This window comes from Triticum aestivum, chromosome 3D (assembly GCF_018294505.1).
Source record: "Triticum aestivum cultivar Chinese Spring chromosome 3D, IWGSC CS RefSeq v2.1, whole genome shotgun sequence".
Classification (NCBI taxonomy): domain Eukaryota; kingdom Viridiplantae; phylum Streptophyta; class Magnoliopsida; order Poales; family Poaceae; genus Triticum; species Triticum aestivum.
Window position 1 is genome coordinate 54890121 of NC_057802.1, and position 26840 is coordinate 54916960.

Here is a 26840-nt window from a genome sequence, read left to right on the forward strand (position 1 = left end):
AGCACTCCGCGACTGCCGCCTCGCCACAACCTAGAACGCCTGAGAGCTGCAGGAAAACCACCAGGTGCAGCTACTGAAGAAGGCAGCAGAGGCATCAAGAGGACCGACAGGCCACCGAGAAGCATTGCCAGGCAGCCGAACGCCTACAGCCATGCCGAACCTAGTGACACCGCCGTCACCGGACCACCCAAGCCACCCAAGCTCCGACCTAGAAACCCTCACCTGAACGCAACCCTCCCCAGGCGGCGCCCCCAAGGAAGAACACGACGCACAGCGCGCCGTCACCGCCCAATCCAAGCCGGATTTTGGGCTTTCACCCGGGAGGAGGAACAGGGGTGGAAAGGGGAAGGGCCTCTGCAGCACCTCCAAGGAGGAGACGGCGTCGGGGACGTCGCTGCTGCCAGGCCGGCCACGCCGGCCAACGGTTTCCCGCGGCCCAAAACCAGACCACCAGTCACCCACCCACATCATACCGGCGCTCGGAGGGAGGCAGGCGAGAAGCGGCGGGGACGAGGAAGACAGGGGAAAGGAGCCACCCTCAGATCTGACGAGGAGGGGAGACCTCCGCGCCGCCGCCGCCACCCGCCGACACCTCACCACCCGCGTGGTCGAGGCCGCCGGCCAGAGCACCCCCGCGGACGACGCTGGCCGAGAAAGCGCCGCCGCCTCGCCAAGAAGGGCCGCCGCCCCAGATCCGAGGTCCTCCTCGAGGAAAGGAGCGACCGAGGCCTCGCCGCCACCTTCACGGGCGGCCGCACGCGCGGATCCGGCGGCTAACTCAGGTGGCGGCGAGGGAGGGAGGGGAGAGGGAGCGGCGGCGCGACGGGGAAACCCTAGTCGCCGCCCGAAGCGGACGACGCGGGGGCCGTGCGGGGGGGGGGGGGGGGGGGAGGAGAATACAGCAAAAGCTGTAAGTGGAGGTTACCCTTGCTCCGTAAGATAATGGGTCTCTTGAGGTAGTTTATGTGTCAGTTTGCTCCAGGAAGACAGAGCCTTGATTCTACCTGCGGAGCTGGTGTATTTGAGGATCTGGGGATGAATGAGGCCTCCTTGTTCCATAGTACTCTAATCAAGGTACAAAGCCATCACCTAGCTGCTCGAGTGAGCAGATTATAATTTGCTTGTGCAGTCAAAATGGTTGGCGCGAAAAAGGGTGCCTAAAATGCAAGGCGGAGAAGAACTGTTCCCTTCCTGGCAACTGGAATGTGATAACAGTATGTTTGCAGACGAGCAAATGATGAAGACTTTATTATTGTACTACTACTATTACTACCGCATGCCATGCTTTTCCCACGGACTTGGTCGGATTTTCTTTCTCCATTGAAGAAGGTGCGATGGTCCAAATCGATGAACGTCAAGTGCAGACTGCAGTACACAGTTTCTGTTGTTGTCAATGGACTGTTTCAGCGCTCCGAGTGTACTGTTGCCCGGAGTGCCGTGTGCTTGAGTGTACTATTTGTAACTTGGGAGCCTTGATGTCGATCGATATCGTCGGCATGAAGCAGGGAGTGCATACAGGACAAGAAAGATGTGAGATATGAGGGCCGAGGAGTACTCTCGAAACTATCATCTGGGCGTTTTGCCATTGTCGTGACCATGCGACCCCGGGATTCCTGTACTGCGGTACAAGAAAGCTTCATTGCGGTCGACGCACTCGGACGTACATATCTTTTTTTGTACGCATGCAGACGAAGGGGTTTATGTAACAGCACGAAACATGTACTGACTGAGACAGACCAGCTGCCTGCCGTGCAGGGAAGGGCTTGGAAGTTGTAACGCAGACCAATCGTACATATATACCTGATGCAACCGCACACACATATCTTCTCACGTACACTTCACGGCCGACCAATTGTCGAGTGCTATACACATAACGAGCACACTATCTCCCTCGCAGCCGATCCTTGGCTTGATCGCCGTTGCTCCTGATGATTCCACCACAGCAGACGCTCAAAAGCAAACCTGAGCGTGTACTGTCCTGTCGATCTGCTTAGGGAGATAGACATCAGAGACAGCCCAGGTCGCTAAAGCCTAAAACCAACTCCCTTCACTATTTTTTGACAGCCCAATTATATTTGAACATATATAGTACTCCCTCTGTAAACTAATATAAGAGCGTTTAGATCACTACTTTAGTATTCTAAACGCTCTTATATTAGTTTACAGAGAGAGTAGTAAATAATGAAGAAAGTTGCTAGTTTCAACCAAAATAAAACGAGTTTCTTAAAGTTTATTATACTCTCCTGGTTATCTGACAAGTAGGGCTCATGAAAAATCGGCATCAGAAATAATTAACACACTGGATAGCATGTAAAGTTCGCAATACTTGCAATCCGGTTCAGCCAAATCAACCAGACAACATATTAAGCTGTCTCAGGTAAGTACAACATATATACACAGGACATTTCTCTTTTTGGGAAGAAATATTCAATACAATAATACATATTATGTGCAATAGGATCACATACGGATTGATCAGTGCTTGCAGTCTCATCCTTCTTGGTGGCAGAACAATCGTAACATGCATGACAATGCGAAGCCCACTCCAAACCCGAGGCCAACAAAAGCAAACAGGAGGATGATACCAAGTTTGTCCTGCCACAAACTGTTGGATTCAGGAGGAGCCACTGCATTTGAACCTGGAGATCCACATTGTTTGGAGAGTGGAAGTCCACAGAGGCCACCATTCCCTTTTAATGAGCTGTTAGAAAATGTCAAGAACTGGTTCCCATGCGGAATTCTTCCGGACAAGTTGTTGTATGAAAGATTCAACCATTCAAGAGAGGTAAGAGAGGCTAACTCTTTTGGTATCTTCCCTGAGATCCGGTTCCAAGATAGTTCCAATGACTCTAGCTGAGACAAGTTTCCAAAATCGGACGGAATTTCCCCTGTAAAGTTGTTATGTGACATGTTAAGTCCATGCAGTGAAACAAGCCTTCCAATTGACTCCGGAACAGGACCATAAAATGAGTTGTTTGAGAAATCAATCACTTTGAAAGTGGTAAGGATTTTGCTGAAAGTAAGGCCAAACCCTTTAAATGTGACGGTGACAATATCTCGATAAAATCCATTTGGCAAGTTTGTTTGATGCCCTATAACTTGTCCCTCGTCATTGACATCTGTCATCATTGCTTTCAGTTCATTAAACCATCCTGTTGGAAGATATCCAGAAAAATTGTTGGAGGACAAATCAAGTATTTGCAAACATGAGAAATGATTTCTGCTATGATTATCACCTTTATTATCTCTTATTGTGCCATTGAATTGGTTTGATCTTAAGACAAGAACTTGGAGCTGTGGAAGAACACCTAACCATGATGGAAAAGAATCGGCCATTTGATTGTTACCAACATCAATGAGCTCTAGGTCACGACAATTTGATAGTGATCTAGGTAGTTTACCTTCAATTTGATTTCCATTCAAATCTAGTGTTTCAAATTTATCCTTCTCTAATATTTTCAGGCAATATCCCATGGAAATGATTTTCTGTCAACTTCAGTACCCTTAAGTCTCCATTTTCTACTAGACATGATGGGACCGATCCACTTAAATTATTGTAAGATAAGTCCATGATAATCAGCTTGCTTGCACTGAAAGCTATTGATGAAGCGTCTCAACTCCCTTCAGGGAGCCCGCATGTATATATATTAGATGGTGAGACAACCCTCTCGAGGGGATATACATGTTCGGTTGAGGAGATTACAGAGAGAGAGATTTAGGGAATAGAGATAGATACTTAAACATACTTAAACAGAAAAAATCTACCCCAATGTGTGGCGCCCAAGGAACTAGTCCGGCCCACACAATATTACATGGTTAACACACTTCCTTAATCTAAACTTTGCAAGTTGAGATTACATCTAAACTCCTCAAAAGGTTTCGTAGCCAAGGCTTTTGTGAATCCATCTGCAACTTGATCTCTTGAATGCACAAAACGAATGTCCAGTTCGTTGTTCGCAACTCTTTCTCTGACAAAGTGATAGTCTATCTCAATGTGTTTGGTTCTGGCATGAAAGACAAGATTTGTAGCTAGATATGTGGCACCCAGATTATCACACCAAAGACAAGGAGTTTGTGTATGATGAAAACCAAGCTCCTTGAGAATAGCCTTAACCCAAATGATCTCAGCTGTAGCATTTTCCAATGCCTTATATTCTGCCTCAGTACTTGACCTGGAAACTGTAGCTTGTTTCTTTGCACACCACGAGACTAAATTAGGACCAAAGAAAACTGCAAAACCTCCAATTAGGGCTGCAAACGATTCTAGGTCGAGCGAGTTGGAGTTGGCTCAGCTCAACTCATATGAAAATTCGAGCGAGCTCAAACTGAGTGAAGCTCATGATCGAGCTGTGGAACATGACTCGTGCTCAGATTGTAACGATCTCGAGTCGATCTCGAGCTAGTTTCGAGCTAAATGAGATGATAAAAAATATGAATCTATGGATGAAAAACTAAAAAATTAAGGTGAATATGCCGGGAACCTTTGCCAAAAATATAGGTTATTTAACACATAGTCGACCACGTGCCATAATTAGGCCTAAATCTTCTTTGCACATAGTTAAGTTTCCATGTTCGTTGGTAAATAAAATGAAGAAAAATTATGGACAACATAGATGGTAATAAATTATCGTATTTCCATTTAATATAAGGCATGATCATTTAACATAATGATATTTTGTCGAGCTATCGAGCTAAAATCGAGCGAGCCAACATTGGCTCAAGATCGGCTCGTTTCTCGATCGAGCTACATAAAGTGTTCAAACTCAGCTTGTTTCTTTTTGAGTCGATCTCGAGTCGAGTCAAAAAACGAGTCGATCTCGAGCGGCTCACGAGCCTCGAACTTTTCTTGCAGCCCTACCTCCAATTGATCTTCTGTCATCCAAACAACCTGCCCAGTCAGAATCAGAAAAAGCACTCACAAGAGTAGATGAAGATTTACTGAAGGTCAATCCAACACTCAGAGTATGTTTCACATATCTTAATATGCGTTTTGCAGCAGTCCAGTGCGCAGTAGTAGGGGCATGAAGAAACTGATAAACTTTATTTACTGAAAAAGAGATGTCAGGTCTAGTAAGAGTCAAATACTGCAGTGCTCCTACCAAACTTCTGTACTTGGTGCCATCCTCCTGACCCAGAAGTTCTCCTTCACTAAGAGAGAGTTTTTCTGAACTGGACAAAGGTGTTGGTGAGGGTTTACAATTCTGCAACCCAACTCTCTACAAAAGATCAGTTGCATATTTTTCTTGAGAAAGATGAAGACCACCTTCTCTGTTTTTCTTAACCTCAATACCAAGGAAGAAATGCAAGTCCCCCAAGTCCTTGAGAGCAAATTCTGAGTTCAGATCTGACAAAAGAGCAGTCACTGCTTCATTGGAGGAACTTGTAACAATGATGTCATCAACATAAATAAGCACAAAGATGGATATATGTGACTTGTGATATATAAACAATGAGGTGTCAGACTTTGAAGAAACAAAACCAAGTTGCTGCAACTTTGTACTTAGACGAGAGTACCATGCTCTAGGGGCTTGTTTCAGCCCATAAAGTGACTTATCAAGTCTGCACACATGATACGGTGTATTCTTATCTTCAAACCCAGGAGGTTGCTTCATATATACTTCCTCTTCCAGAACACCATGAAGAAACGCATTCTGCACATCTAGCTGTCTGAGGCTCCATCCTTTATACACAGCAATAGACAACACAAGACGAATAGTAGCAGCTTTAACAACTGGACTGAAAGTATCCTCGTAGTCTATGCCATACCTTTGCTTGAAGCCCTTGGCAACAACTCTAGCCTTATACCGATCAATGGAGCCATCCGACCTTCTTTTTATTCTAAAGACCCACTTGCAATCAATCACATTTTTACCTTGTCGTGAAGGAACCAAATGCCAGGTGCCATTTTTCTGAAGAGCCTGAAACTCATCATCCACAGCTACCTTCCACTTGGGATCAGCAAGAGCCTCATGATGTGTGCGGGGTTCACCTGTGGATGCAGCCAAGCCATATTTAACTTTATAATTAACGGGTTGAATAACACCTGCGCGGAGACGTGTACGTGGCACCGTAGCAGTTGGCTGCACAACGGACTGCACAGAGGATCCACCAGCCATAGCAGACGGAATATCAGCGCTTGGAGCTGATCCAAAGGTAGTAGCAGCCTCGTCTGTTGTGTCCCCCTGTCCCGCCGGATCGTCTGTGGCCGTTCGCTCCACAGAGGAGGAGAAGGGAGCCACAGAGGATCCCACCAGATCCAGCTTGAGGCGCGTGCTGTCGCCCGCAGCCGATACAGGCGACCGAGTGGGGCCCCGCCTGGCGTAGACTCGGGGCTCAGGAGCGAAGCGCGCTGGTCCCGCGGTAGGAGTGGCCCACGTGGCCACTGTCGGGTCGGAGTCCGCGCGATCGGTTGCAGACGTGGGGCGCGAGTGCGCCTGGTGGGACGGAGATCCCCGAGCTGATTCTGGTGACGCTGGCGGGTGCAGAGGCGCCGATCCCGAGGCAGAGTGCCTCTGAATTTCCGTGACAGGTACAAAACAGCTGGGAGCGCCATTTTCAACTGTTTTTGTACCATTTTGTGCCCAGTTTTCAGCAGCATGATCACCTGTATCAGCAGACTCATATGCAGAATTAGAAGCGTTAGTCATAATTGGATCAACACAATCATCAACACCCACAGGAGCAACACCGGAGAGATGTGGAGGAAGGAGAAGAATCTCCTTGCGAAGAAGGGCACCGGCATTGGGATGTAGTTTTTCAAAAGGAAACTGAGTTTCATCAAAGACAACATCCCGAGAAATATAGACACGGCCAGTGGAGACATCTAGGCACTTGACACCCTTATGTTGAGCACTATAGCCGAGGAAGACACATTGTTGGGAGCGAAATGAAAGTTTGCGAGTGTTGTAGGGACGAAGATTAGGCCAACATGCACACCCAAAAACACAAAGAGTAGTATAATCAGGTGTGACATGGAGAAGACATTCAGTAGGAGTTTCATGAGCAATAGTACGACTAGGCCACATGTTAATAAGATGAACGACGGTAAGGAAAGCTTCGTCCCAAAATTTCAATGGCATAGAGGCTGCAGCTAAAAGAGCTAGGCCTACCTCAACAATGTGTCTATGTTTCCGTTCTGCGGAACCATTTTGTTGATGAGCATGGAGACATGATACATGATACATGATGAGAGATGCCGATCTTTTGAAAAAAAAGAATTGAGTTTCTCATATTCCCCACCCCAATCCGATTGCATGGCAATGATTTTACTATCAAACTTGCGTTCAACGAAAGCTTGGAAATTGTGAAAGACTTGAAAAACATCCGAACGTTTTTAAAAAAGATATATCCAAGTGTACTTGCTATAGTCATCAATAAAAACTCACATAATAAGAGTGTCTACCGACCGAAGTGGGTGCAGGACCCCATACATCAGAAAAAAGCTGGAGAGGTTTGGTAGAAACACTAGTGGAAACATGATATGGTAATTGATGACTTTTTGCTTTCTGACATGAGTCACAAATGGTTTGTGACGCCCCCGATTTGACCGTACACTAATCATGCACGCAAATGTGTACGACCACGATCAGGGACTCACGGGAAGATATCACAACACATCTCTAAAACATAAATAAGTCATACAAGCATTATAATACAAGCCAGGGGCCTCGAGGGCTCGAATACAAGTGCTCGATCATAGACGAGTCAGCGGAAGCAACAATATCTGAGTACAGACATAAGTTAAACAAGTTTGCCTTAAGAAGGCTAGCATAAAAGTAGCAACGATCGAAAAGGCAAGGCCTCCTGCCTGGGACCTCCTAACTACTCCTGGTCGTCGTCAGCGGCCTGCACGTAGTAGTAGGCACCTCCAGTGTCGTAGGTGTCGTCGTCGACGGTGGCGTCTGGCTCCTGAACTCCAACATCTGGTTGCGACAATCCGATATAGAAAGGGGAAAAGAGGGAGAAAAGCAACCGTGAGTACTCATCCAAAGTACTCGCAAGCAAGGAGCTACACTACATATGCATGGGTATATGTGTAAAGAGGCATATCAGTGGACTGAACTGCAGAATGCCGGAATAAGAGGGGGATAGCTAGTCCTGTCGAAGACTACGCTTCTGGACATCTCCATCTTGCAGCATGTAGAAGAGAGTAGATTGAAGTCCTCCAAGTAGCATCGCATAGCATAATCCTACCCGGCAATCCCCTCCTCGTCGCCCTGTTAGAGAGCGATCACCGGGTTGTATCTGGCACTTGGAAGGGTGTATTTTATTCAGTATCCAGTTCTAGTTGTCATAAGCTCAAGGTACAACTCCGGGTCGTCCTTTTACCGAGGGACACGGCTATTCGAATAGATAAACTTCCCTGCAGGGGTGCACCACATAACCCAACACGCTCGATCCCAATTGGCCGGACACACTTTTCTGGGTCATGCCCGGCCTCGTAAGATCAACACGTCGCAGCCCCACCTAGGCTCAACAGAGAGGTCAGCACGCCGGTCTAAACCTATGCGCGCAGGGGTCTGGGCCCATCGCCCTATGCACACCTGCACGTTGCGAACGCGGCCGCGAGCAGACCTAGCAACCCACACGATCACGGCGGTTACGTCAAAGCGGTCCAACACGGCGCGCGCCACTCAGTCGCTGACGTCAAAAGAGCTTCGGCTGATACCACGACGTCGGGATACCCATAACTACTCCCACGTAGATGGTTAGTGCGTATAGACCAAATGGCCAGACTCAGATCAAATACCAAGATCTCGTTAAGCGTGTTAAGTATCCGCGAACGCCGACCAGGGCCAGGCCCACCTCTTACCTAGGCGGTCTCAACCTGCCCTGTCGCTCCGCCACAAAGATCCACTTGCGGGTACTCCTACGAGCCGACCCGACTTTAGTCATCACATGTGTCATGTATATAGTATATAAGTATATGCCCGTGATCACCGCCCAGGTGATCACGGCCCGATAGTATAGCACAGCAGACGGACAAGAATGTAGGGCCACTGATGGAAATCTAGCATCCTATACTAAGCATGTAGGATTGCAGGTAAAGGTATCAACAGTAGTAGCAAGGATAGGCTATGCATCAGAATAGGATATCGAAAAGCAGTAACATGCTACACTACTCTAATGCAAGCAGTATAGAGTAGAGTAGGCGATATCTGGTGATCAAGGGGGGGGCTTGCCTGGTTGCTCTGGCAAGTAGGAGGGGTCGTCGACTCCGTAGTCGAACTGGGCAGCAGCAGTGTCGGTCTCGTAGTCTACCGGAGAGAAGAGGGGGAAGAAACAGTAAATACAATGCAAACATAAGCATGACGATGCGTGACATGACAATGAGCGGTGCTAGGGGTGTCCTAACGCGACAGTAGGTGGTACCGGTGAAGGGGGGGAACATCCGGGAGGTATTCCCGATGTTTCGCGTTTTCGGACAGACGGACCGGAGGGGGAAAGTTGCTAGTTCGATAGGTTAGGGAGGTGTGGTGGACGAACGGACTGCGTATTCGGATTCGTCTCGTCGTTCTGAGCAACTTTCATATAGAAAACATTTTCATCCGAGTTACGGTTTAAAAGATATGAATTTTCAAAGTTTATTTGAATTTCTGGAATTATTTATATTAAGAAAAATGAATTATGACGTCAGCATGAGGCAATGCTGACGTCAGCAAGTCAACAGGTCGGCTGACCAGTCAAACCAGACAGGTGGGTCCAGTGGGACCCACATGTCAGCCTCTGTTAGTCTAATACTTAATTAAACTAATCTAACAGTATAATTAGAGGGATGGGCCCCACATGTCAGTGAGTGTTTAGCTAAACTAATTATTTTTATTTATAAAACATTTTCTTTTTCTTTATTTTTTTTAATTTCTGCGGCGGGGCCCGCATGTCAGTGACTGGGCCTGCCCAGTCAGCAGTTGACTGGGTCAACCCAGTCAACTGGGGCCCGTGGGGGCCACTGGCAGTGACCCAGGGGTGGCCCCAGGTGTGCCACGTCGGCGGCCGGCGCCGGAGCAACGCCGGCGACCGAAAACACGGCGGAGGCGCTCGGGACCTCGCCGGAATCCACGTACAGGGCACCGTTCAGGGAGTTTTTGGTCGCGTTCGAAAGCTACGGCTGCGCCGCGTCCAACGGTGGTGGTTGTGGCGGCAGGGGTGACCGGAATCGAGCGCGGCGAGCTCATCGGCGGACGACCGGAGTCGGACGCCAGAGGAAAGGGCGACGCAGCATGCTAGCGAGCGAACGGAGAGGCTAGGTGGGACGTGCGTTAGGAGGCGAATGCAACGGGCGCTGGCCCGTGACCATTTGGTCACCGGAGGCACGCCGGCGACGAGCGCAGGCGGCAGCGCGTTCGGGCGCTCAACGGAGGCTATGCTAGGAGGCACGGGGAGGCACGGGCGTGGGCTCGTTGGGCTCCTGGGAGCTCCAGGAGTTTGACTACGAGCTCGGACGCGAGCTCAGGCCACGGTAGCCACGGCGGCGAGGTGATATGCGGCGGCGAGCTCAAAGCAACGGCGACGAGCTAGCTAGGGAGGCTCACGCAGTGCGAGGAGGAGAATGGAGGGAGGGAGGAGCTCACCGAGCGGCTACGTAAAGCCTGCGACAGCTTAGGAGCGCAGAGGTGGCCGGAGACGACGGCGGTCACCGACGCCCGAGGCGGAAGGGGGCGTCTCGATCCGCTGCCTGCGGTGCTCCCCGGCTTGCGTTCATGGACGGGGACGAGGAAGCCGACGACGGCGGAGCTGCTGGACAGGTTGGCGAGGCGAGGCGAGGTTGGTTGCCGCGGTTGCGACGGCGGACGGCGACGGAGGCGCTCGGGATGATGGGGGGGGAGCACGGAGCGGCGCGAAGGAGAGGGGATGAGGGAGGCGCAGGGGCCGAGAGTGAGCGGGGTGAGTGGGAGAGAGACCCGAGGAGGCGCGGGGGCTGGCGCCCTTATCCCCTCCGGCGTCGGTGCCGGCGAGGTGGTCGGGCGGCAGCGCGCCCCTGTTCCGACCCGGTCGGGGGAACAGGAAGGGGACGCGGGGGTGAGTTGGGCTGGGCCGGGGTCGGGGCGCGGGTGGCGGCCCAGTTTGGGCCGGGGTTCGGTCCAGACGGGCCACGGGTCCAGTGGGGGGGGGGAAGGGCTTTTCCTTTTTTTTTTCTGTTTTCTGTTTGTTTGCTTTTCTTTTATTTGTTTTCTTTCCTTTTATTCATTTAAAAGTATTAGGCATTTTATAAAAATGTGTTTTCTCCACCATAATTACCAGTGTATTATTTGGCACCCACTGAACATTTTTGTTTGAATTTTGAAAACTTTTATTTTTCACTTTAATTATATTTGAAGTTTGAACTAGGAGTTTGAAAGGAAGGTGATTCAAATGTGATCAAGCCCTGTTTAGCAACATGATTAGCTTAATCACAGGGAGTTACTGTAGCATGATTCTCAGGGTGTTACAAATCTCCTCCACTACAAGAAATCTCGTCCCGAGATTTAGGAGGTAGAAGGAAACAGTGCGGGGTATTCTTCGCGCAGACGATCCTCTCGTTCCCAAGTGGCCTCATCTTCAGAATGGTGCGACCACTGGACTTTGAGAAACTTGATCGCCTTCTGACGTGTGCGGCGTTCAGCTTGGTCGAGAATGCGGACCGGATGCTCCTTATAGGAGAGGTCTTGCTGCAATTCGAGCACTTCGTGATCCACAGCTCGGATTGGATCCTTGAAGCAACGGCGGAGCTGTGACACATGGAACACATCGTGAACCTGAGAAAGGTTCGGCGGTAGTTCCAGTTGGTATGCCACTTTTCCACGCCTTTCGAGAATAGTGAATGGGCCAATATAGCGAGGAGCTAGTTTGCCCTTGATCCCGAAGCGGTGAGCACCCTTCATAGGTGTGACTCGAAGATAAGCCTTTTCGCCAGGTTGATAGACCATGTCTTTATGATGACGGTCATACTGACTCTTCTGACGTGACTGAGCAGTCTTGAGATTCTCGCGAATAATGCGGACTTGTTCTTCGGCATCTTGGATAATATCCGGACCGAAGAGTGGACGTTCCCCAGTTTCTGACCAGTTCAGGGGGTTCGGCACTTTCGTCCATATAACACTTCGAAGGGGGCCATCTTCAGACTAGCTTGATAGCTATTATTATAAGAGAACTCAGCATACGGGAGAGATTCCTCCCATTTCTTGCCGAAGGAAATAACGCAAGCTCGAAGCATGTCTTCGAGAACTTGATTGACGCGTTCAACTTGTCCTTGCGATTGAGGATGAAACGCAGTACTGAATGACAGATGAGTTCCCATTGCTTCTTGGAAACTTGCCCAGAATCTTGAAGTGAATAAGCTGCCACGGTCTGAGCTGATAACCAATGGAATACCGTGGAGTGAAACAATCCTGGACATATAGAGCGTTGCCAACTGGCTAGCAGTGATCGTTTCTTTGACCGCCAGAAAATGTGCAACTTTGGAAAGCCGGTCAATGACGACAAGAATAGCATCATTACCTTTCTGCGATTTGGGAAATCCAGTGACGAAGTCCATCTCAACATGGTCCCATTTCCATTCAGGAATAGAGATAGGTTGCAGAGTTCCAGCAGGCCTTTGATGTTCTGCTTTGATACGACGGCAAACGTCACACTCAGCAACATAACGAGCAATGTCTTGCTTCATATTAGTCCACCAGAATCTCTGACGGATATCTTGGTACATCTTTGTACTACCCGGATGGATACTTAGAGGCGTATCATGAGCTTCTTTCATAACTTCCTGTGTCATATCCAGGTTTTTCTCTGCACATGGCACCACTAGGCGGCCCTTGAAGTATAGGGTGCCATCTTCAGAAATGGTGAAGAATGAGGGCTTTCCTTCTGCGAGGTAGCGCTTAATCTTGTAGGCTTCAGAGTCATACTTCTGTAGCCTTTTGATGCTGTCCTCGAGATCTGGTTTAGCAACTAGGGTATTGAGGGAACCCTGGGTAACAACGTGGAGGTTCACCTTGCCAAATTGTTTAGGAGGGGGAGCGAGTGCACCCGGAGGAACAATATGGAGGTTCAGCTTCCTGAATTCTTCAACAAGCGAGGGCTGAACTTTATGAACCTGGAGGTGGTTGCAGTAAGACTTGCGGCTCAAGGCATCAGCCATTACATTAGCCTTGCCTGGCGTATAGGAAATACCCAAGTCAAAGTCTGCAACAAGCTCCATCCATCTCTGCTGACGGAGGTTCAGATCTGGCTGAGTAAACAGATACTTCAGACTTTGGTGGTCAGTGAAGATCTCGCAACGATTACCGAGAAGGTAATGTCGCCACTGCTTCAGCGCATGAATGACAGCAGCAAGTTCGAGGTCGTGAACTGGGTAGTTCTCTTCGTGAGGGCGCAATTGTCGAGAGGCATAAGCAATCACTTTGCGGTCTTGCATTAGGACACAGCCTAATCCTTGACGCGAAGCGTCGCAGTAAATGACGAAGTCCTTCTTAGTATCAGGTGGAGCTAGAACTGGGGCAGAAGTCAACTTGTCTTTGAGTGCCTGGAAACTTTCCTGACATTTGTCTGTCCATTGGAACTTGACGCCCTTATGCAACAGGTTAGTCAGAGGCCTGGCGATCTTAGAGAAGTTCTCGACGAATCGACGGCAATAGCTGGCGAGACCGAGAAAACTTCTGACTTGCTTAACGTTCTTGGGAGGAGTCCAATCAAGAATAGCCTGAACTCGTTCAGGGTTGACGGCAATACCATCCTTAGAGATGACATGCCCAAGATAGGTTACTTCGGGTAGCCAGAATTCACATTTAGAGAACTTGGCATATAGTTGATGTTCTCGTAGCTTTTCCAGCACAAGTCGAAGATGTTCAGCATGTTCTTCTTCGTTCTTGGAAATATCAGGATATCATCCAGATAAACCACGACGAACTTGTCGAGGTAATCCATGAATATGTAGTTCATCAGACGAGAGAAGGTGGCTGGAGCATTGGTTAAACCGAAAGACATGACGGTGTACTCGTATGAACCATAGCGAGTCACGAAGGCGGTCTTTGGGATATCCTCTTCGCGAACACGGATCTGGTGGTAGCCCAACCTCAAGTCGAGCTTAGAGAACACTGACGAACCCGCCAGTTGATCATACAGATCATTGATCCGAGGAAGAGGGTATTTATTCTGAATGGTAGCTTGGTTTATAGGACGGTAGTCTTGAACTAACCGGTTTGTCCCATCCTTCTTCTTGACAAAGAGAGAAGGTGCTCCCCAAGGAGAGCAACTTGGGCGAATGAATCCTTTGCGAAGAGACTTGTCGATTTCCTCCTTAAGCTCAAGGAGTTCATGCGGCGGCATTTTGTAGGGTCGCTTGGCTATAGGAGTGGTGCCTGGTTTCAAGTCGATGATGAATTCGACAGCTCTAGCAGGGGGAATCCCCGGAAGTTCTTCAGGGAAGACGTCGAGGAATTCACGCACGACGGGAATGTTTTCAATGCCCTCGAGTGGTGCAGCGTTCAATGCATTCAATGCATAGAGCCTTGCCTCGGCATTTTGCACCAGATGGGCTTGGTAAGTAACTATCTCATCTGAAGGGTGTAGCAGATGGACGGTCTTAGTGGTGCAAACGATTGAAGCAGTATGCGCTTTTAACCAATTCATTCCCAGAATGAGATCAATGCTACAGGACTTCAGTACGATGGGAGAGACAAGAAATTCCAGTCCTTCAATTTCAACAGTAACATCGCGACTAACCATAGAGGTTTGACATTGGCCCGCAGGGGTGTGTACCACTAGCGGAGTGTTTATCTCTTCGTAATTAATGCCATGCAGGAATGCAAATTCTGCTGATATGAATGAATGGGATGCTCCTGTATCAAATAAAACGGATGCTGGTACTGAATTTACGAGGAGTGTACCCATCACAGTAGCAGGCTGGTCTTGAGCTTCGCTGAGATCAACGTGGTTGGCATGAGCACGACCATGAGACTTAGCATTGTTGTTGCGGGGCTGGTTGTTACCACGGCCAGCTGCTGGAAGGGCCAGTTGATTCTGGTTCTGATAGCAGTTCCTGGCAAAGTGACCCGGTTGACCACACTTGAAGCACAGACCATTATCGGGAGTGGGAACAGGAGCCCCAGGTGGGGGAGCTGGTAGCTTTGACTGCTTAGATGGTGGAGGAGGCAGACGCGGTGCAGCATAAGATTTCCTGGGAGCAGGTGCATTTGGACGATACATGCTGTTCGGGATCCATATCTTACGCTTCTGTGAGGGCGAGCCCGAAGATGAGCCCGTGTCACGGTTGCGCCTCTGAGAGCTCTGGTATTCCTGCAGACCAGTCTCGACATTGATGGCCTTGTTCACCAAGGTGGCGAAATCAGCAAAGTCATGCACTAGAAGTGCGAGCTTGATGTCAGCTTGAAGGCCATCACGGAACTTCTCCTGTCTGCGTGCATCAGTTGCAATGTCTTCTTCAGCATAGCGGGACAAGTCCAGAAACTCCCGCTGATAAGCTTCGACAGTTTTGTTGCCTTGGGTGAGGTTGCGGAACTCACGCTTCTTCCGGTCCATGACTCCCTGAGGAATGAAGCGGGCACGGAAAGCAGCTTGGAAGTCTGGCCAGGTGATGATTGTTCCAGCTGGCAGAGTACGCCTGTGGCTGTCCCACCATTGAGCTGCGGGTCCCTTCAAGAAGAAGGAAGCAAAGTTGACATAGCTGGCAGGGGCTACATCAGCAGACTCCATCTCATAGGTGATGTCACGGAGCCAGTCATCAGCATCCAGAGGCTGAGTTGAGCTGCGGTAGATGGTTGGGTTGAGGCGTATGAAATCTTGAAGAGTCACTTGGGCTGGCTGCTGGTTCATATTGGGGCGAGGAAACTGAGCCATCATATTTTCCATGAATTGGCGGTTCAGTTCAAACTGTTGGATCATACCAGCCATGTACTCAGGTGGTGGTGGGGCATCGCCACCACGACCACGACCACCTGGTCTAACCATCCTGCTAATATATAACAGGGGTAGTTCAGCATTGAGAAAATTTGCAATGACAAGAATCATTCATGATGAAACATGCATAATTGAAAGGAGCACGATAGCTACTACATAGTAGTCGGCATAACTTACAAAAGGGGTCATGCATAGAGTTCAGTACACAGAGTTCAGTACATAGACTAAAACATCATAGGCGGCACACAGGCTCGCGGCGAATGCCTTTAACACTACAAACAAGCCTACATCAGTCCCAAGAGGTACTGTGGAGGTAATCGTAGCCCGACAGCTGGTAGTGAGGCAACGGATAGCCCTCCACGTCAGCAGACTGGGGGCCGCGGATACTCAGGTGTAGAGCCCGACGCTCAGGTGGCAGAAGAGGACCAAGTGCGGGAGAGTAGCCTCCCACCTCTGGCCAACCGACACCGTGGGGCATCACGGTCCTGGCTGGGTAGATCGCAGAACGCGGTACCTGTCCAGACCGGACAAAGGGGTGCAGCAGCGTCAGAGCACGGTAAAGGTGCTGACGGGTGGTGTACATCTCGTGGCGAAGAGCTCGGTTAGCTCGATCCAGCCCATCAGCATGCAGAACCAGGTGCTGATGGTAGAAGGGCTCTCGGGTGACAGTGGAGTAGGCAGCAGTATAGTATCCCTCCGCACCAACATCAGAGGCGATAGCAATGTGCCTGAAAGGGGAGGTGTCCAACTCCCGATACTCTCCACGAAGACGTGTCAGAGCAGCATAGGCTGCATCGTGGACAGCCATATCGATGGTCACACCAACACCATGTGCGGTGTGCAGCACAGTAGTGGAGTCGTACTCCCGAGAGTAGAGGTGGACGATGGCACGGTACTGCTCCTGGTTAAAGTCCTGGTACTCCTCGTAGACGGTGTACTCAGGGTGCCAGCGATAACCCAGATAGGTCATCATCTCAGCTAGCACCGCAGGTGATCCCGAGGCACCAATGGCCATCGTGTGGCGAACAACCTGCCTCGTGGGTTCCATCTGAAAGCAAAGACGTTTCAAAGGAGTCAAATGACAGTGTGTGAATTGATCAAAATACTATTCTAAGAAACAACTATGGCTTATCCATCTTTGGGGTGAACGCGGTCACGGGATCCTAGTGTTAGAGTTAGTAAATTCGTTTAACCCGAGTAGAAGAGAGTTCAGAGTCCCAGAGTAAAGGTCGAGGAGTAAAAGATCCTAGTACCACCCAATGGCGACGTGGGCCCGTAAGCCGCACAGCCATGTTAGTAAAAGTTTTGCAATGACTAGACTCGACTTCGGCCAAGGAGTGTGGAAGGGGGTTCCTACAGGCAGTCGGCTCTGATACCAACTTGTGACGCCCCCGATTTGACCGTACACTAATCATGCACGCAAATGTGTACGACCACGATCAGGGACTCACGGGAAGATATCACAACACAACTCTAAAACATAAATAAGTCATACAAGCATTATAATACAAGCCAGGGGCCTCGAGGGCTCGAATACAAGTGCTCGATCATAGACGAGTCAGCGGAAGCAACAATATCTGAGTACAGACATAAGTTAAACAAGTTTGCCTTAAGAAGGCTAGCACAAAAGTAGCAACGATCGAAAAGGCAAGGCCTCCTGCCTGGGACCTCCTAACTACTCCTGGTCGTCGTCAGCGGCCTGCACGTAGTAGTAGGCACCTCCAGTGTCGTAGGTGTCGTCGTCGACGGTGGCGTCTGGCTCCTGAACTCCAACATCTGATTGCGACAATCCGATATAGAAAGGGGAAAAGAGGGAGAAAAGCAACCGTGAGTACTCATCCAAAGTACTCGCAAGCAAGGAGCTACACTACATATGCATGGGTATATGTGTAAAGAGGCATATCAGTGGACTGAACTGCAGAATGCCGGAATAAGAGGGGGATAGCTAGTCCTGTCGAAGACTACGCTTCTGGACATCTCCATCTTGCAGCATGTAGAAGAGAGTAGATTGAAGTCCTCCAAGTAGCATCGCATAGCATAATCCTACCCGGCGATCCCCTCCTCGTCGCCCTGTTAGAGAGCGATCACCGGGTTGTATCTGGCACTTGGAAGGGTGTATTTTATTCAGTATCCAGTTCTAGTTGTCATAAGCTCAAGGTACAACTCCGGGTCGTCCTTTTACCGAGGGACACGGCTATTCGAATAGATAAACTTCCCTGCAGGGGTGCACCACATAACCCAACACGCTCGATCCCAATTGGCCGGACACACTTTTCTGGGTCATGCCCGGCCTCGTAAGATCAACGCGTCGCAGCCCCACCTAAGCACAACAGAGCGGTCAGCACGCCGGTCTAATCCTAAGCGCGCAGGGGTCTGGGCCCATCGCCCTATGCACACCTGCACGTTGCGAACGCGGCCGCGAGCAGACCTAGCAACCCACACGATCACGGCGGTTACGTCAAAGCGGTCCAACACGGCGCGCGCCACTCAGTCGCTGACGTCACGAAGGCTTCGGCTGATACCACGACGCCGGGATACCCATAACTACTCCCGCGTAGATGGCTAGTGCGTATAGACCAAATGGCCAGACTCAGATCAAATACCAAGATCTCGTTAAGCGTGTTAAGTATCCGCGAACGCCGACCAGGGCCAGGCCCACCTCTTACCTAGGCGGTCTCAACCTGCCCTGTCGCTCCGCCACAAAGATCCACTTGCGGGTACTCCTACGAGCCGACCCGACTTTAGTCATCACATGTGTCATGTATATAGTATATAAGTATATACCCGCGATCACCGCCCAGGTGATCACGGCCCGATAGCGTAGCACAGCAGACGGACAAGAATGTAGGGCCACTGATGGAAATCTAGCATCCTATACTAAGCATGTAGGACTGTAGGTAAAGGTATCAACAGTAGTAGCAAGGATAGGCTATGCATCAGAATAGGATATCGAAAAGCAGTAACATGCTACACTACTCTAATGCAAGCAGTATAGAGGAGAGTAGGCGATATCTGGTGATCAAGGGGGGGCTTGCCTGGTTGCTCTGGCAAGTAGGAGGGGTCGTCAACTCCGTAGTCGAACTGGGCAGCAGCAGTGTCGGTCTCGTAGTCTACCGGAGAGAAGAGGGGGAAGAAACAGTAAATACAATGCAAACATAAGCATGACGATGCGTGACATGACAATGAGCGGTGCTAGGGGTGTCCTAACGCGACAGTAGGTGGTACCGGTGAAGGGGGGGAACATCCGGAAAAGTATTCCCGATGTTTTACGTTTTCGGACAAACGGACCGGAGGGGGAAAGTTGCTAGTTCGATAGGTTAGGGAGGTGTGGTGGATGAACGGACTGCGTATTCGGATTCGTCTCGTCGTTCTGAGCAACTTTCATATAGAAAACATTTTCATCCGAGTTACGGTTTAAAAGATATGAATTTTCAAAGTTTATTTGAATTTCTGGAATTATTTATATTAAGAAAAATGAATTATGACGTCAGCATGAGGCAATGCTGACGTCAGCAAGTCAACAGGTCGGCTGACCAGTCAAACCAGACAGGTGGGTCCAGTGGGACCCACATGTCAGCCTCTGTTAGTCTAATACTTAATTTAACTAATCTAACAGTATAATTAGAGGGATGGGCCCCACATGTCAGTGAGTGTTTAGCTAAACTAATTATTTTTATTTATAAAACATTTTCTTTTTCTTTATTTTTTTTAATTTCTGCGGCGGGGCCCGCATGTCAGTGACTGGGCCTGCCCAGTCAGCAGTTGACTGGGTCAACCCAGTCAACTGGGGCCCGTGGGGGCCACTGGCAGTGACCCAGGGGTGGCCCCAGGTGTGCCACGTCGGCGGCCGGCGCCGGAGCAACGCCGGCGACCGAAAACACGGCGGAGGCGCTCGGGACCTCGCCGGAATCCACGTACAGGGCACCGTTCAGGGAGTTTTTGGTCGCGTTCGAAAGCTACGGCTGCGCCGCGTCCAACGGTGGTGGTTGTGGCGGCAGGGGTGACCGGAATCGAGCGCGGCGAGCTCATCGGCGGACGACCGGAGTCGGACGCCAGAGGAAAGGGCGACGCAGCATGCTAGCGAGCGAACGGAGAGGCTAGGTGGGACGTGCGTTAGGAGGCGAATGCAACGGGCGCTGGCCCGTAACCATTTGGTCACCGGAGGCACGCCGGCGACGAGCGCAGGCGGCAGCGCGTTCGGGCGCTCAACGGAGGCTATGCTAGGAGGCACGGGGAGGCACGGGCGTGGGCTCGTTGGGCTCCTGGGAGCTCCAGGAGTTTGACTACGAGCTCGGACGCGAGCTCAGGCCACGGTAGCCACGGCGGCGAGGTGATATGCGGCGGCGAGCTCAAAGCAACGGCGACGAGCTAGCTAGGGAGGCTCACGCAGTGCGAGGAGGAGAATGGAGGGAGGGAGGAGCTCACCGAGTGGCTACGTAAAGCCTGCGATAGCTTAGGAGCGCAGAGGTGGCCGGAGACGACGGCGGTCACCGACGCCCGAGGCGGAAGGGGGCGGCTCGATCCGCTGCCTGCGGTGCTCCCCGGCTTGCGTTCGTGGACGGGGACGAGGACGCCGACGACGGCGGAGCTGCTGGACAGGTTGGCGAGGCGAGGCGAGGTTGGTTGCCGCGGTTGCGACGGCGGACGGCGACGGAGGTGCTCGGGATGATGGGGGGAGCACGGAGCGGCGCGAAGGAGAGGGGATGAGGGAGGCGCAGGGGCCGAGAGTGAGCGGGGTGAGTGGGAGAGAGACCCGAGGAGGCGCGGGGGCTGGCGCCCTTATCCCCTCCGGCGTCGGTGCCGGCGAGGTGGTCGGGCGGCAGCGCGCCCCTGTTCCGACCCGGTCGGGGGAACAGGAAGGGGACGCGGGGGTGAGTTGGGCTGGGCCGGGGTCGGGGCGCGGGTGGCGGCCCAGTTTGGGCCGGGGTTCGGTCCAGACGGGCCACGGGTCCAGTGGGGGGGGGAGGGCTTTTCCTTTTTTTTGTTCTGTTTTCTGTTTTGTTTTGCATTTTCTTTTATTTGTTTTCTTTCACCCTTTTAACCCATTTTAAAATACTTAGGCATTTTCTAAAAAGGAGTTTTCTCCACAATAATTACCAGTGTATTATTTGGCACCCATGGAACAATTTTGTTTAAACTTTTGAAAACTTTTATTTTTCACTTTAATTATATTTGAACTTTGAATTAGGAGTTTGAAAGAAAGGTGATTCCAATGTGATCAAGCTCTGTTTAGCAACGTGATTAGCTTAATCACAGTGAGTTACTGTAGCATGATTCTCGGGGTGTTACATGGTTTCTGAGTTTCTCTCACCAACAACGGGGAGTTTATTTCTACTAAGAATTTGATGAACAGTAGCAAATGAAGGATGACCTAAGCGACTATGCCACCTTTCGGCTGGGAACTTGATGGTGCCATAGACTTGTTTATTAAACTTGCAGTATTGAGGAAGCAACGCATATAGCCCTTGAACACAGACACCTCTATGAAGAATCTTCTTCGTGACCTGATCCTTGATCAAAAAGAAGTATGGATGAAACTCTAGGAAGACATTATTATCAAGAGCAATGCGATGAATTGAAAGAAGGGTTCTGGAAGCATCGGGAACATGCAAGATATCTTTTAAGACAAGATTTTTATGTGGGGTATTGATAATTGAGTTACCAATACGACTAATCTCCATACCTGCACCATTAGCCGCCGTGTAAATTTGATCATGACCACGGTACTTCTCATGCATGGTTAGTTTCTCCAACTCTCCGGTGATATGATTTGTCGCCCCCGTGTCCATATACCAGTTGGTATCAACACCATATGATCCATCTGCTGCAGCTGCAATTTTCTTTTTCTGGGAGTTGTCATCGACATAGCGCCAATCACAATCTTTAGCAATATGGTTGCTTTTTTTTTACAAATCTGGCACTTGCCTTCATAGCCATCATAGCCTTGGAAGGGGCGCCAGTTGTTGTTGGAGGATCTTCTGGTGTTGTTGCCGCCGTGATTGTTGGGGGAGTAGTAACTGCCGCCGCCTCGCCCTTGATAGCCGCCACCACCATTACTGGGATGGTAGCCGCCGCCGCCGCTGGAGCCTCCATTGGGGTGGTAGCCGCCGCCACCACCTCCTCCCTGATAGCCGCCGCCGCCAGCATGGCCGCCGCCGCTGTGAGAACCACCATGGGATCCGCCGCCACCATTCTTCTGGTTGCGGTAGCCACCACCTCGTCCTCCCTGCCTGCCGCGAGACGCAGAATTTGCTGAAGATTTGAAGCCTCTAGAACCATTACCATGGTAGAGTTTGACCCGCTGGTCGAAGTTGGACACGAGGGAGAAGAGGAGGTCCACCGTGACGGGCTCGGTGCGGACATCAAGCGTCGAGATCAGTGGTTGGTACTCCATGTCGAGGCCGGACACAATGAACGTGATGAGCTTCGGTTCTCCGATGGGTTTCCCGGCCGCCGTGAGCTCATCTAAGAGAGATCGCATGTAGCGGAAGTATGTTGAGGCAGACTGGGTGCCCTTCTGGGCGTTGGTGAGGGCGGCACGAAGGTTGTTGGCGCGCGAGAGAGAGACTGCAGCGAACATGGTGGATAGCGCCGTCCATAGCGCATGCGACGTCTCTAGTGAGGCCACCTGAACGAGGACCTCCTTGGAGAGATTCCGGAGGAGGTAGGCGACGATTTGCTAGTCCTGGACCAGCCAAGGGGCATAGTCAGGGTTTTTCATCACCTGATCCTTGCCATCCTTGTCCTTCGCGACGATGGTCTTGGGAGGTTCATCTATAGTTTTGTCGATGTAGCCGTACAAGCCAGCACCCATGATCTAGGATCAGGCCTGAGCTCGCCAGAGAACGTAGTTCGTCCTGGTGAGGGGTTCGGAGATGTTGCGGTTGAGGGCAGAGCTGGGGAGCGTACCGGAGGTTGACATGGTGGTGGTGGGGATCGATGATGATGGTGCAGTTCGATGGAGAGGGAAGGAACTATGGAGTAGGGTTGCTAGATGCGATGGAAGAGTCCCGCTCTGTATACCATGAAAGCTATTGATGAAGCGTCTCAACTCCCTTCAGGGAGCCCGCATGTATATATATTAGATGGCGAGATAACCCTCTCGAGGGGATATACATGTTCGGTTGAGGAGATTACACAAAGAGAGAGAGATTTAGGCTATAGAGGTAGATACTTAAACATACTTAAACAGAAAAGATCTACCCCAATGTGTGGCGCCCAAGGAACTAGTCCGGCCCACACAATATTACATGGTTAACATGCACTACAAATTGAAGATGGTAGATGGCCACTTAATTTATTCTTGGACAAATCAAGATATATGGAGTTCTGAATATATCTTCCAATGTTAGGTATGATGGAAGAGAAGTTATTGTTTGAGTAATCCAACACAACCCCATTGTACAAGAAGTACGGTGCTGAGACATACGAAGTTATTGGTATTGGTATGCTTCCTTGAAGTCTATTAAAGCTGAGATTAAGGTATGTCAGATATGGCATATGAACAAGAGAAGAAGATTTCTCCAGAGCAGTAAACATGTTGTTGGAGAGGTCCAGAATATCAACCTGATCCTTCCAATTCTCCCATACCCACCTTGGTATAACACCACTAATTTGATTACTTGAAAGATTGAGGTCTGAAATTTTATCTAAATACCTCAATACACTTGGAAGTTTTGTGAGATTGCAGGATTCAAGGGATAAGTGTTCAATGTTAGGCAGTGAGGGTAATACTTTATCACCTTCTTCATCCACGATTGATAACATGTTGTTAGACAGACTCAGGAAAGAGAGTCTCTTCAACCTCCAGAAAGAGCTAAGTTCAACCCCGCCTGATAATCTATTTGAATCAAGGTGGAGACTTTCAAGATGTTGAAGCTCGAAAAATGATTTTGCTACTGGGCCAGTCAATTCGTTTGAGTATAACCAAATAAAACGCAGGGGAGAAGATAATGGCAAAGAAACTTCTTCCAAGGCACCAGAAAGTTTATTTGAATCTAGGCAGAGTTTCTGCAATGCTGGAAGAGTGAACAGAGATTTTGGAATTTTTCCTGCATTACAAGGGTGAGCACCAGTCAGCGTAGCACCAATAGATTTTAGAAATAAAAAATATTGAAATGCATCAAATCCAAAATAGCGAGATGCATTAAACAAGTATATGCATATCCTTACAACTTTGTTTGTGTCTATTTCTAAATGTCTGTTCCTGTAGAAAGTCAGCAGACGACCCCTAGCTCTAATACAAAACAGATTTGATGCCCTAACCAGCATGGCATTTACCCTTTATTTCTGTGCATGTGGTTTGATATTTCCTTATATACATAACATTTTTCGTCTAGAAAATTGTATGCAACTATGCATATTCATACATAAAAACATAACTTAAAGACTGAAATTCAACTACCGTCATTGAGCTTTATCCGGTGATACAATCAGTTGAGTCACTGGATTCAGCAAACTAAGGGAAAATTACGGTAACTATATTTGTTATGACATGTCATCTATGATCACTGTACCGATCAGCATATGTATTCTGCTGATGTTGTGTATTTTGACCACGTTTGACCTGCCAGCTCAAAAGAGGAGGGACCGTGTCAGTTACAGGGAAGGACAGACTTTGGATGCAACCGCTTGGAGATGGTAGCACATGGTTTATTCAACCGTACTGGATGCTGATCCAGTAATAGGAGACTGAATCATATAATCTTGCTAGTAGCTAGTTGTTCGAGCCTTGTGTCTTTTTCCTGTTTTAAGATTCTGAGAATAGTTGCTACTTTGCTCTTAGTAAAGATGGTTGTATGCATCTTTGATGCTGAGGCCGGGGAAAACCCTCCTTTTGAAAAACAACAAGAAGAAAACCCATCCAGGATTCTACAAACTAATTGTTATTTCACTAAATATATGTGCCAATCTTGTTACTTCAGGCAATTTAAAACAACCAATTTCCTCTTCATTAGTAGTACTATAAATTTGAACAGATAAAAGATGTATCAACATATATGTTTGTAGTTAGGAAAACAAGGGAACATTATTTCAATTTCTTGGTCAGGATCTTACCAGCAAGGTTGTTAATTGAGAGAATTCATACCCTTCTAGCTCCAAATATGCCAATCTGGTAAGGTATGGGCCCAGGGAAATTGCATCCAAAGATTTCCAAACTTGCTAAAGATGACATATTGCCGATCCAAGAGGGCACTGATTGAGAGAATTCATACCCTTCTAGCTCCAAAGATGTCAGCTGCTTAAGACTGCCAATCCAAGAAAACACTGACTTCTCAAAGTCATGTCCATAGAGTTGCAGTTCACTCAACAATGGAAGGTTATTTATCGAAGAGAGCCTCTTGGAAATTCCTGTTGTACTAAGGCCCAGATTTTTCAGAGACTTGAGATTGGCAAGTGAGGGTGCTATATCACAAGTAAGGTTGACCATTGCTAGATTTAACTCTTCCAAATTACTACTTCCAACTGGCAAACCTGGTACACACACAGACAAATTGGGGTTCCAAGATAAATCTAGCATCCTCAAACTTTTCATCTCAAAGATTTTTGTTGGAAACTGCCCTTTAAACGAAGTTCCTGGAATATAAAGAATGCTCAAGGAAGGAAACTCAGCAAAGAACTCAGGAACCTTGCCAGTCAGCCCCTCATTGTCTCTGAGATTGATCCCCGTTAGCGAACGAAGCATTGAAAAGGAAGGGTGGATAGGACCAATATACCAGAATCATACAAGCTTAGAATCTGCAGTCGTGGAACAGAGTCTGCTAAAACAACAGACCAAGTTGATCCACTGCATCAAGATGGAGCTCCCTTAAATTGCTTAGATTTGCCATGAAGGACTGGAAGTTTGGCTCTTGCAAATGCAGCTCAGGATTACGAGAAAAATCAAGAGTGACAAGGTTCTTGAGGCAGGCAATTCCAGCGGGGATCTGGCCAATAAAATTGGTAGCGGAGAAGTTGAGGTGGATGATATTTGTGAGTCGCTCAAACCCATACAGCGGGAGGAGAACATAACTGAAGTCGTTTGAAGCAAGGCTTAGGTTTCTCAGAGAGGTGAGGTTGAAGAGCGCAGGGTCAAGATGGCGGCTCTTCAAGTTAAACTCACCAAGGTCTAGGGAAACGACTCTCCCGGCAGCCATGTCACAGGTGACGCCCTCCCAGTGGCAGCAGTCTCTTCCAGCTTGCCAAGACGCCAGATTTGCGTTGACATCGATGAATGGGCGCTTTAGCTGGAGGAGCAAAGAAGCTTGATCTCGGAGGCAAGAGACAGTGGCGTTATGCTCGCCTGCAGTATCTACAGAGTAGGAGCATACAAGCGGTAGCAGGAGTAGGAGTTGGAGGTGTTGCTGTTTAGTTGAGTCATTTTGCTACTTACTGGCTTGCTGCTTCCCCATTGATGTACTTTATATATAGGAAATTAGGAATACAGGGTGTGTAGAGTCGCAGAGATATTTCAATGAATGCCAGTTTGCGTTGAACAGATTTTGCTTGAAGGGACTAGTCAGATTTTGTTTCACCACAGAAGAAGGCGATGGAGACTATGTTTACAATTCTGAGGCTGTCAGTGCAAACAATCACTGTTGATTGCAGACTGTAAGGCCGTTCGTGTTGCTGTCCTAGACCGATTCAGCATATCAAGTGTTGTTCGCGGTGCCGTGTTTGATAGCCTATTCGGTGGAATTTCTTTTGTGATTGTTGTAAATACACCCGGCAGTAGCTATGCCCAATCTCTGAACTGAAGCCATTGGTTTGGTTTACATCCTTGTGCACAGCGGTCAGGAGACTGTTGTTCAAAAAAAAAGGGTAAATTTTCGAAGGTAAAAGCAAGCACCAGTAAATAAATTGTTCGTCACGGCAAAAGTATCTCAAATAATCAAGCTAAGAACATTTGAAAACTATTCACCTGCTGTGCCTATTGCCCCGATGAAATCAACATAGAGTAGCAATTAGCG

The 26840-nt window shown here is 49.1% G+C and overlaps 1 pseudogene; it reads right to left on the reverse strand.

Annotated features, from left to right (window-relative positions):
• Positions 1 to 2291: 2291 nt before the first annotated feature.
• Positions 2292 to 26282, reverse strand: LOC123076146 (receptor-like protein 9DC3; annotated as a pseudogene).
• Between the last annotated feature and the right edge of the window lie 558 nt (positions 26283 to 26840).